The sequence below is a fragment of the Armigeres subalbatus genome, chromosome 3, assembly GCF_024139115.2.
Source record: "Armigeres subalbatus isolate Guangzhou_Male chromosome 3, GZ_Asu_2, whole genome shotgun sequence".
In the NCBI taxonomy this organism is placed as follows: Eukaryota; Metazoa; Arthropoda; class Insecta; order Diptera; family Culicidae; genus Armigeres; species Armigeres subalbatus.
The window spans coordinates 264,362,836-264,374,769 of NC_085141.1; positions in this window are offsets into that span (position 1 = coordinate 264,362,836).

Below are 11,934 nucleotides of genomic sequence, written 5' to 3' on the forward strand. Positions count from 1 at the left end.
ATTTTTATGGTTCCTGGCACACTCGGATCCATTCCGGCCACAATCCGGAGGACCTACGGAATGGCCATTTTCTAAATTGATTCAAAATAGGTCGTGCGACACCTCAAACTTCATGATTTTTCAAAGCAATGATGGGAATGATATTTTTATGCTTCCTGGCCCACTCGGATCCATTCCGGCCACTATCCGGAGGACCTACGGAATGGCCATTTTCTAAATTGATTCAAAATAGGTCGTGCGACACCTCAAACTTCATGATTTTACAAAGCAATGATGGGAATGATATTTTTATGGTTCCTGGCACACTCGGATCCATTCCGGCCACAATCTCCGGATTGTAATCTCCGGGAGGTCCTCCGATGATGATGATGATTCAGCTCAGCTACATACCCCTAGAAAGGTTTCAGCTAGACGAGATTTGTGTATAAGATGAATTATCTAAGATTTTTTTTCGATCATTCTTCTGGTAGTTTCACTGGCAGTTCCTCCGGGGGTTCATTTGAAAATTCTCCCGGGAGTTTTTTCAGAAATTCCTCCAGAAGTTATTTCAAGAATTCCTCCGGGAGTTCCACCCAGAGCTTAAAATATTCATATTCATGAAGCAACTTCGGTCCGAACTTTGACAAACATCGCATGAATATTCAAAACATAGAATGACATAGTCAGACGACTACTCCACGAACTCATTCATTCGATTCATAATTAGCATTGTTTATGTTGATGTTTACCACTGAAAGTGCCTCGCGGATGAAAATCGGATTCAGTCCTGTGTGATAAATCACTTTACTTATTTGAAACAAATGCGATTTTTACAGCAGTTTAGATTTTTGAAAGCCCTTAAAAACAGACGTTGGGGACGGAAAGGTTAATCTCGTGTTAAACGAATGCAAAAAATGGTAACTTGGCTTAGAAAACTGAACAAAGGCTAGTATTATTAATAATGGTGCATTCCGCCAAAAGTCATTCGGCGAAAAGGTACAAACCGCCAAATGTGGTACCACGAAAAGTTACAAACCACCAAATGTCATTCCGCGAAATGTTTAACCGCGAAAATGAATTCCGCGAAATAGTTTTCGGTGAAATGTTATACAATCCATATGATTTATTCAAAACTGAATACACTACATTTTTTGTAGTTCTACGTCCAATTGGCGGTCGTGTCTCGGATACAACTTTTTACTTTTTGTCCAACGATCATTTCAAAATATAACCAGAGGTGGCATTGCGCACCTCGACTCGAAACAAGTAAACTGTCATACGAAAGAGCTGTCGAAAGGAGATGTGCAATGAGGCCCAGTCTGCCCAAACGACATTTTCATTTGGACCAAATAACGTTTTCGGCCATATGTAATACGGCCTAATGGTTTGTTCGGCGGAAAGCCATTTGTTCTTGTGCCACTTGGCCGAATTGAATGTTTAGCTGAAACGGTTATTATGTTGAAAATGAAAATCATAAGTTGGCCGAAAAATCCTTTGTTTGAATCAGTCATTTGGTCGAAATGGTCGTTTGACAAGAAAGCTTGAGCTTGAGCTTGATTGACTGCTCGTAGTTGCTACTCCATTATGACCAGATCAGCTGTTCTTGCACAGGGAACCAACAGATGTTTGCTTGGGACTAGCACACATCTTCAATGTACAAGTACTGGTGATCTCATTTGTTAGGTCATACTGGCACCTGCCACGTCAGAATGCAAGTCAATGTAGGGAAGGGGGAGGAAATGATGATGCAATCACTCGCCCACTGCAAGCCGAATATACCTCTGCACTTGCCACGAGTTCATGCGGAATTTGTTGGAATTTCTGGGTTAGGTTGGAGAGGCAGAGGTCCGTCTTGGTTAACGAGCTGCCAATGTGATAGATAGGAGAAGGTAACTGATGGAATTTCTAATTGGATGTAGGAAACGAGCTCTATAAGTTCATTTCCAATTCTAGCAGATTACTGTTAGAATACTCAAATTGAAGGTATAGGAATAGTAATGGAAACGGTATGGAAGTCCATTTCCAGTTCTAGCGATTGCTAGAACATGAGAAATAAAGAGAAAGATACAAAGTAGGAGAATGGAACGGACCTGGGATTGAATTCACGACCTCCTGCGTATGAGGCAGAATCAGTAGCCATATGACTACCAAGCCCGCATCGAAACAAGAGAGACCACGCACTGAACTGATTATTTTTATTACCGGCCGCGCAATACAGAACACAATAATTCGGCCGACCGCGCGATCGTTCTGCTGTCCGAAACAAGAGAGATCACGCACTGAACTGATTATTTTTATTACCGGCCACGCAATGCAGAACATAATAATTCGGCCGACCACGCGATCGTTCTGCTGTCCGAAACATGAGAGATCACGCACTGAACTGATTATTTTTATTACCGGCCGCGCAATGCAGAACACAATAATTCGGCCGACCGCGCGATCGTTCTGCTGTCCGAAACAAGAGAGATCACGCACTGAACTGATTATTTTTATTACCGGCCACGCAATGCAGAACACAATAATTCGGCCGATCGCGCGATCGTTCTGCTGTCCGAAACATGAGAGATCACGCACTGAACTGATTATTTTTATTACCGGCCACGCAATGCAGAACACAATAATTCGGCCGACCACGCGATCGTTCTGCTGTCCGAAACATGAGAGATCACGCACTGAACTGATTATTTTTATTACCGGCCACGCAATGCAGAACACAATAATTCGGCCGACCGCGCGATCGTTCTGCCGTCCGAAACATGAGAGATCACGCACTGAACTGATTATTTTTATTACCGGCCACGCAATGCAGAACACAATAATTCGGCCGACCACGCGATCGTTCTGCTGTCCGAAACATGAGAGATCACGCACTGAACTGATTATTTTTATTACCGGCCACGCAATGCAGAACACAATAATTCGGCCGACCACGCGATCGTTCTGCTGTCCGAAACATGAGAGATCACGCACTGAACTGATTATTTTTATTACCGGCCACGCAATGCAGAACACAATAATTCGGCCGACCACGCGATCGTTCTGCTGTCCGAAACATGAGAGATCACGCACTGAACTGATTATTTTTATTACCGGCCGCGCAATGCAGAACACAATAATTCGGCCGACCGCGCGATCGTTCTGCTGTCCGAAACATGAGAGATCACGCACTGAACTGATTATTTTTATTACCGGCCACGCAATGCAGAACACAATAATTTCGGCCGACCGCGCGATCGTTCTGCTGTCCGAAACATGAGAGATCACGCACTGAACTGATTATTTTTATTACCGGCCGCGCAATGCAGAACACAATAATTCGGCCGACCACGCGATCGTTCTGCTGTCCGAAACATGAGAGATCACGCACTGAACTGATTATTTTTATTACCGGCCACGCAATGCAGAACACAATAATTCGGCCGACCACGCGATCGTTCTGCTGTCCGAAACATGAGAGATCACGCACTGAACTGATTATTTTTATTACCGGCCACGCAATGCAGAACACAATAATTCGGCCGACCACGCGATCGTTCTGCTGTCCGAAACATGAGAGATCACGCACTGAACTGATTATTTTCATCCCCGGCCACGCAATGCAGAACACAATAATTCGGCCGACCACGCGATCGTTCTGCTGTCCGAAACATGAGAGATCACGCACTGAACTGATTATTTTTATTACCGGCCACGCAATGCAGAACACAATAATTCGGCCGACCACGCGATCGTTCTGCTGTCCGAAACATGAGAGATCACGCACTGAACTGATTATTTTTATTACCGGCCGCGCAATGCAGAACACAATAATTCGGCCGACCGCGCGATAGTTCTGCTGTCCGAAACATGAGAGATCACGCACTGAACTGATTATTTTTATTACCGGCCGCGCAATGCAGAACACAATAATTTAGGCCGACCGCGCGATCGTTCTGCTGTCCGAAACATGAGAGATCACGCACTGAACTGATTATTTTTATTACCGGCCGCGCAATGCAGAACACAATAATTCGGCCGACCACGCGATCGTTCTGCTGTCCGAAACATGAGAGATCACGCACTGAACTGATTATTTTTATTACCGGCCACGCAATGCAGAACACAATAATTCGGCTGACCACGCGATCGTTCTGCTGTCCGAAACATGAGAGATCACGCACTGAACTGATTATTTTTATTACCGGCCGCGCAATGCAGAACACAATAATTCGGCCGACCGCGCGATCGTTCTGCTGTCCGAAACATGAGAGATCACGCACTGAACTGATTATTTTTATTACCGGCCACGCAATGCAGAACACAATAATTCGGCCGACCACGCGATCGTTCTGCTGTCCGAAACATGAGAGATCACGCACTGAACTGATTATTTTTATTACCGGCCGCGCAATGCAGAACACAATAATTCGGCCGACCGCGCGATCGTTCTGCTGTCCGAAACATGAGAGATCACGCACTGAACTGATTATTTTTATTACCGGCCGCGCAATGCAGAACACAATAATTTCGGCCGACCACGCGATCGTTCTGCTGTCCGAAACATGAGAGATCACGCACTGAACTGATTATTTTTATTACCGGCCACGCAATGCAGAACACAATAATTCGGCCGACCACGCGATCGTTCTGCTGTCCGAAACATGAGAGATCACGCACTGAACTGATTATTTTTATTACCGGCCGCGCAATGCAGAACACAATAATTCGGCCGACCGCGCGATAGTTCTGCTGTCCGAAACATGAGAGATCACGCACTGAACTGATTATTTTTATTACCGGCCGCGCAATGCAGAACACAATAATTTCGGCCGACCGCGCGATCGTTCTGCTGTCCGAAACATGAGAGATCACGCACTGAACTGATTATTTTTATTCCCGGCCGCGCAATGCAGAACACAATAATTCGGCCAACCATGCGATCGTTCTGCTGTCCGAAACATGAAAGATCACGCACTGAACTGATTAATTGTAATACCGGCCACGCAAGGCAGAACACAATAATTCGGCTGACCACGCGATCGTTCTGCTGTCCGAAACATGAGAGATCACGCACTGAACTGATTATTTTTATTACCGGCCGCGCAATGCAGAACACAATAATTCGGCCGACCGCGCGATCGTTCTGCTGTCCGAAACATGAGAGATCACGCACTGAACTGATTATTTTTATAACCGGCCACGCAATGCAGAACACAATAATTCGGCCGACCACGCGATCGTTCTGCTGTCCGAAACATGAGAGATCACGCACTGAACTGATTATTTTTATTACCGGCCGCGCAATGCAGAACACAATAATTCGGCCGACCACGCGATCGTTCTGCTGTCCGAAACATGAGAGATCACGCACTGAACTGATTATTTTTATTACCGGCCGCGCAATGCAGAACACAATAATTCGGCCGACCGCGCGATCGTTCTGCTGTCCGAAACATGAGAGATCACGCACTGAACTGATTATTTTTATTACCGGCCGCGCAATGCAGAACACAATAATTTCGGCCGACCACGCGATCGTTCTGCTGTCCGAAACATGAGAGATCACGCACTGAACTGATTATTTTTATTACCGGCCACGCAATGCAGAACACAATAATTCGGCTGACACCGCGATCGTTCTGCTGTCCGAAACATGAGAGATCACGCACTGAACTGATTATTTTTAATACCGGCCGCGCAATGCAGAACACAATAATTCGGCCGACCGCGCGATCGTTCTGCTGTCCGAAACATGAGAGATCACGCACTGAACTGATTATTTTTATTACCGGCCACGCAATGCAGAACACAATAATTCGGCCGACCACGCGATCGTTCTGCTGTCCGAAACATGAGAGATCACGCACTGAACTGATTATTTTTATTACCGGCCGCGCAATGCAGAACACAATAATTCGGCCGACCGCGCGATCGTTCTGCTGTCCGAAACATGAGAGATCACGCACTGAACTGATTATTTTTATTACCGGCCGCGCAATGCAGAACACAATAATTCGGCCGACCGCGCGATCGTTCTGCTGTCCGAAACATGAGAGATCACGAACTGAACTGATTATTTTTATTACCGGCCGCGCAATGCAGAACACAATAATTCGGCCAACCGCGCGATCGTTCTGCTGTCCGAAACATGAGAGATCACGCACTGAACTGATTATTTTTATTACCGGCCACGCAATGCAGAACACAATAATTCGGCCGACCGCGCGATCGTTCTGCTGTCCGAAACATGAGAGATCACGCACTGAACTGATTATTTTTATTACCGGCCGCGCAATGCAGAACACAATAATTCGGCCGACCGCGCGATCGTTTTGCTGTCCGAAACATGAGAGATCACGAACTGAACTAATTATTTTTATTACCGGCCACGCAATGCAGAACACAATAATTCGGCCGACCGCGCGATCGTTCTGCTGTCCGAAACATGAGAGATCACGCACTGAACTGATTATTTTTATTACCGGCCGCGCAATGCAGAACACAATAATTCGGCCGACCGCGCGATCGTTCTGCTGTCCGAAACATGAGAGATCACGAACTGAACTGATTATTTTTATTACCGGCCACGCAATGCAGAACACAATAATTCGGCCGACCGCGCGATCGTTCTGCTGTCCGAAACATGAGAGATCACGCACTGAACTGATAATTTTAATACCGGCCGCGCAATGCAGAACACAATAATTCGGCCGACCGCGCGGTCGTTCTGCTATCCGAAACATGAGAGATCACGCACTGAACTGATTATTTTATTACCGGCCACGCAATGCAGAACACAATAATTCGGCCGACCGCGCGATCGTTCTGCTGTCCGAAACATGAGAGATCACGCACTGAACTGATTATTTTTATTACCGGCCACGCAATGCAGAACACAATAATTCGGCCGACCACGCGATCGTTCTGCTGTCCGAAACATGAGAGATCACGCACTGAACTGATTATTTTTATTACCGGCCGCGCAATGCAGAACACAATAATTCGGCCGACCGCGCGATCGTTCTGCTGTCCGAAACATGAGAGATCACGCACTGAACTGATTATTTTTATTACCGGCCGCGCAATGCAGAACACAATAATTCGGCCGACCGCGCGATCGTTCTGCTGTCCGAAACATGAGAGATCACGCACTGAACTGATTATTTTTATTACCGGCCGCGCAATGCAGAACACAATAATTCGGCCAACCGCGCGATCGTTCTGCTGTCCGAAACATGAGAGATCACGCACTGAACTGATTATTTTTATTACCGGCCGCGCAATGCAGAAGACAATAATTCGGCCGACCGCGCGATCGTTCTGCTGTCCGAAACATGAGAGATCACGCATTGAACTGATTATTCTTATTACCGGCCACGCAATGCAGAACACAATAATTCGGCCGACCACGCGATCGTTCTGCTGTCCGAAACATGAGAGATCACGCACTGAACTGATTATTTTTATTACCGGCCGCGCAATGCAGAACACAATAATTCGGCCGACCGCGCGATCGTTCTGCTGTCCGAAACATGAGAGATCACGCACTGAACTGATTATTTTTATTACCGGCCGCGCAATGCAGAACACAATAATTCGGCCGACCGCGCGATCGTTCTGCTGTCCGAAACATGAGAGATCACGCACTGAACTGATTATTTTTATTACCGGCCACGCAATGCAGAACACAATAATTCGGCCGACCGCGCGATCGTTCTGCTGTCCGAAACATGAGAGATCACGCACTGAACTCTCAAAATGGTCGTTTGACAAGAAAGGCTATTAAGCCGAACGGGTTATACGGATAACAATGTAATTTACTGTCGATCCGTTCATCCAAATTTCTTTTTCCTCCAAACGACCATTTTAGCCGAATGCCCAAACGACTTTTTCGGCAAAATGACCAGTTCAACCAAACGAGACTTTTGGGACGAATGCCCATTTCGCCCTGATAACATTTTCGGCCAAATAACTTTTGGCCATATGGGGTTTGACCTAACGGTTTCTTCAGTCGAATGATATATTCGGCCAATCAATCGAAAGTGTGGTCTTCGGGCGTATAGCTTTCCGCTTTTCCTGACCTTTGGTCCAACTCCGTATTGTAGGAATAATAACAAGCGGTTCAATTTACCGCTAGATTCAAATATTCCACGAGGGAAATTCGGAAACATTTCGCATACTTGAAATTGAATATGATTTCACTGTCTCCTCAATACTATATGAGCACGGTAAATTGTTTATACATAAACGTACGTCTGATTACTGCTACTTACGTCCAACAGTTTCGAGTGCACGTATACGTGTGTCTGACTATTGCGACAACGTTTGCATATCGCTACCAGACAATGTTCCTAATGGGCATAAATAGCCGTGCATGGACCGAAAACGAATCCAGTTTATAAACAGATGCAGACGGATAAGAATGCCAGAGGAAGAAGGACCATTCAGCAGCAGCAGCCGGGCGAGGATGATGACCAAGTGGGAATCCAGCGAGCAGCAGCCGGATGAGGACCGAAGAGGACTCCAGCTACCAGCAGCTGGTTGAGTTGTGGAAAAGACCTCTTCAATGGCACATCCTGGCCGTTGGCATCCGTAGCGAGTTTTTTTCCAGAGTTTCCCTCGCTGCTGCCAAAAGGATGATGCTATTCCTTTGCAGCTGCTGGAATCGGATCGACTGTTCTCCTGCCTGTTCTCATGGCAGCAGTAAACAGTTAAATAGGGTCGGTCGCGACACGTATGAAAATTTGTTTGGCGGTCGAAATTTAGTTTTGCTTTGTGCGGAAGGCAAAACGATCGGCCGGTCGCCGTAATTTTGTTTTGCTTTGCGCGGGTGAGTAAATAAATCAGAAAGTGAAAGTTTGTTTCTTTTCCATTCGTGTTTCTCCAGTAAGCGGATCGGCCGGTTGTCGAAATTTAGTTTTGCTTTGAGCAGAAGTAGTTTGCAGTAGCTATCGGGCAAGTAAGTACAGACAGTACAGACATATGCCACCGGGCATGCAACTTTTAACTCGTCGCGAAACAGCGTATTTTTGTCCCATCCCATAGATCGCATCACTAATCGAAGTGAATCCAGATAAATTATCCTTTGTAACTAAAACGATATCCTATCCCAAGACAATCGTGGAGATGCAGAGGTATACTCGGTCTCTAGCAGCAACGAGAGTCGGACTAACAATCCTTCCCTTCCAATATGACCGTAAGGACGTGGCCGGCGCCGTTATTGACTTTATCGTGGACTTTATTCAAGGGAAATAACAAAAAAATCGTCTGGAAATTTTTCGAGACTTTAATTTTTTCAGATTTTCAGAGTTTTTACAGAAAATAGAGGAGTGCTGACCCTTACTCAAGCCTACTCCTAAATATGAATCATCATAAAATGAACACCAGTGTTTTGAAATACGCTTGACAAGAGTGCAGTAATATTATGTAAGCTGTTTAAGTTAACAGGAAGATGGTTTGATAGTTTAAAAAACTTGAAAAGACAATTGATTGTGACGGACTCTGCACTGAAAGTCAGATGTTTGTCTCAGCCACGTCATCTTAATCATCAGTGAAAGGCAAAAACCGACAATAAAATAACTGTGGGAGTCCGAAATGAGTACTTATTTGCTACACTCAACCAGTGGATTATATTTTTTCATACAGTTCTAAATAAGATCCTATCAAAATTTCACAAAAAACTAAAACCTACAACATTTTTATCGGTGTTCCTTCACGCAAAAATTAATAGCACAGCCCTCGACGAAATTGTTTCCTTCTCCTCCGGCTGCTTCGGAAGCGGAATATGGATGGCACAAAATTGGATACAATTTTTTTTTCTGACATGGAAATCATTAGAATCGCTCACCATTAGGTACCTCACGGTAGGGTGGGGCAGAAGCTGGCGTTCTTTCCCAGTTTTAAGAGACTTTCCGTCTCTTAACGTCAGCGTACCCCAACTCCGCTGGATAACCGGTGGATCTAACTGCCGGCCAGTCCTGCAGACCGGGCCCGATCGAAATGTTTGCCAACAACGATATACCGAGCGGAACGACTTTTCAATAACCTTCCATCAGCGAGAAAGTTCGTCGCCGGGGATAGCACCTAGACACGGCGTATTCACCCGACTTTGCATAATTTTGATACTAGTTCAAGCTTAATACCCGAGTGGCAGTCGACGACTTCCCCCGGCGCGGATGGAGCACGTTTCGATTAAAAGTTTTGCTCCATCTTTTATCCCCTCGAAGCCAAAATCCAGCTGGAAACGGGGGGTGCCACGACGCTGAGTAGAGCGAAGAAGCGAAAGAGCCTAAATAAAGGCTCCAGTGTAACATGGCGATCTGATTGTTCCTCGTGAACCACGACGACGAGGACGACAACTTGCATATACTCGGAACGTGCGAACGCTGGTTGAGGGTGTCAAAGTGCGGACGCTTTGAGGGAAACAGTAGCATACTTTCGTAGTTGCGCCAATCAGCCCGTGCCGAAAGTAATGGAGGGGGCCCGTTTTGATGGGTGATTATTTGCTTGTGCTTTTTATTCCTTACTTTCAATTAAACGCTTTAAGCGTACTCTTTTGACTTCTAGCGTGGTGCCGCCAACGATGCCACAAGAGAGAAAATGTAGGCGGCGGCGTTGGTTTGCTGGGCTCAGCTTTGGTCTGCACGACATCAACCAGCAGAAGCATCAGCACGGCACGCCGCCGCCCGTTCTGGAGTGAGCTGAAAGCAAAAGCGCCAGGCAATAATTATCCTGAGCGATGATTGTGTGCGATTGTGGTGAATTGGCTTTGCTTTGTGGGATTACTGTGGGTTCTAGGCGTGGTAGATCGGCGGATTGGTAAAGCTAACGATAATTAGAGCTGAAAGCCTTATTTATGCTCCGCTTAACTAAGATTAAGAGCAATTATTTAATGACATTTTGAAATGGGATTTATGTGAAATCCAAAGAAAAACATCCTCGTGGGATGAATTCTGCAGAGCTAAGATATGACCCTCTGGGTAGTTCAGTAATTTTGGCTACAAATGCATGCATTGGAAGCTATTTGTCTCGATTAATTAAAAGATGTCAAGAACAAAAAACAATAGCATAAAAATTATAACAAAATATGGAAATTTCCAATAATAGTTTTGAAGAAAAATTCATCTGTGGATGCTTCATGTTTTATTGCTTTTCATTGGTTTCTCATAAAGCGCTGCTATTTTTATTGAATATTCTTGACACTTGTAATTCACAATGGTAAATAACTCACACTTCTTGTTTCATCTTATCCACAGATTGGAATTTTAGTGGAGGTCTCATGCCACGGGAAAGACTCGTTTCATTCGTCAAATGAGTAGTGCTCTTATTCTGTTTTCACAACGTAGATGTTCATTGTCGACATATTACAAAAGATATATTGCTTCGAGACTTTTCGCCAATGCGTACAATCCTTTCAGACGTCTAAAATTACAAAAAATGTTCATGATATTATTCATGATGAAAAGCGCCTCTTTGATATTTTCTCAGAAGTTCAAATTCATCATACCTAAACCGTAATGACTCGTACGCTTCTGCGTCATCATCGCTCATATTCCCAAGCCAAGCATTTCAACAATACATTTATTTTGCTCATCATACGAAACCCCACCGCTCATTTAGGCACATGTATTTGAACGGCTCATTTGAATAAGAAGTTTCCCGCGGAATGTATGGAATTTCCACATTTGAGCAGCTTTACGCATATTCATACCCACCATACGATTGGAAGCCCCACAAGAAGTCGTCTACCGCTGCCACAACAAAGGACAACCACCGGCAGGGACGCCACTGCATCCCGAGCAGAGGAAACTAGCTTAATAATATCAAATCTTGATAAGATAGCAAAATGAGATATGGACATGATTGATATAAGAGATAAAAGATCAGGCGACAATATCAAAATTTTGCACTAAAATATCATAAGGAAATCATATTATGTTATTTGTAAGAAGTGATCAATATCAAGTGCTATTG